The sequence below is a fragment of the Lucilia cuprina genome, chromosome 5 (assembly GCF_022045245.1).
Source record: "Lucilia cuprina isolate Lc7/37 chromosome 5, ASM2204524v1, whole genome shotgun sequence".
Taxonomy (NCBI): Eukaryota; Metazoa; Arthropoda; class Insecta; order Diptera; family Calliphoridae; genus Lucilia; species Lucilia cuprina.
This window is the reverse complement of record NC_060953.1, coordinates 44,861,180-44,862,525: the sequence shown is the minus strand read 5'-3', so window position 1 is coordinate 44,862,525 and position 1,346 is coordinate 44,861,180. Positions and strand designations below refer to the sequence as shown.

Below are 1,346 nucleotides of genomic sequence, written 5' to 3'. Positions count from 1 at the left end.
ATAAGTATGTTTGTATGCTTATATTTTTAAGTAATAAAACTCTTGTATGTTGTTTATTAATTAAAAGTGCAATAGTAATTTATTAAGATTATTCTTTTACAAGATTTCATTCCTTCCCTAGTTAAAATCCAAACCCTATATTTAGTTCATTTTAATAATTGTGTTAAGTGTTTAATTGATCTGCTTATTTTCTATCATATTTTGCCTTAATCCTTAAGGATTTATTACATTACAATTGTTAAATACATGTTATTTGAAATTTACAGGCGCTTGCAGGATCTTGTTTATTCAGTCAGACGAATAAGATAATCAAAGTATTTTAATTGTTTATTTATCTTAAGGATTATTCATAATATTTACATGTTTAAGCCAGCACAATTTCTAATTAATTTCGATGAAGTGATAGAAAATCCGGAAAGGAATGAGAGTTTTTTTGAACATTCTTTAACAACAATTGAAGTGTAAAAAGTGAAAGAAGATAATTTTGTTCTGTTTTTCATAGGAATTATCTATTATAAATAATGACTACAAAGTAGGCCAAAAACACGAATATAACTTAGACTACTTTATAGACTAGACTATAAACTAAATTATGGGATAGACTAGACTAGAGACTAGACTATAGCCTAGACTAGACTAGACTATAGACTAGACTATAGACTAGACTATAGACTAGACTATAGACTAGTCTATAGTCTAGTCTATAGTCTAGTCTATAGTCTAGACTATAGACTAGACTATAGACTAGACTATAGACTAGACTATAGACTAGACTATAGACTAGACTATATACTAGACTATATACTAGAATATAGACTAGACTGTAGACTAGACTATAGACTAGACTATAGACTAGACTATAGACTAGACTATAGACTAGACTATAGACTAGACTATAGACAAAACTATAGATTAGACTATTGACTAGATTATAGACAAGACTAATGACTGTAGAATATACAATAGACTAGCCTATAGAATATAGAATACTATAGACTAGACTATAGAACAGACTATAGACTATAGAAAAGACTATAGATTACACCAAAGACTAGACTATATTCTAAAGAATACACTATACACTATAGGTTATAAAATGGACTACAGAATAGACTATAGATAATATTATAGACTAGTTCTAGTTTAAAATCTGAAATATAGACTAGACTAAAGACTGGACTATAAACTAGACTATAGAAAAGACTACAGTATATAGAGACGAGACTATAGACGAGACCATAGACTAGACTATAGACCAGACTATAGACTAGACTATAGACTAGACTATAGACTAGACTATAGACTAGACTATAGACCAGACTATAGACTAGACTATAGACTAGACT

The 1,346-nt window shown here is 28.6% G+C and overlaps 1 protein-coding gene across 1 annotated transcript in view; it reads right to left on the bottom strand.

The window, feature by feature from the left end:
• Nucleotides 1–1,346, bottom strand: part of LOC111683337 (Down syndrome cell adhesion molecule-like protein Dscam2) — a 48,145-nt gene that overhangs the window by 8,478 nt on the left and 38,321 nt on the right. The gene's annotated exons all lie outside the window — the stretch shown is intronic.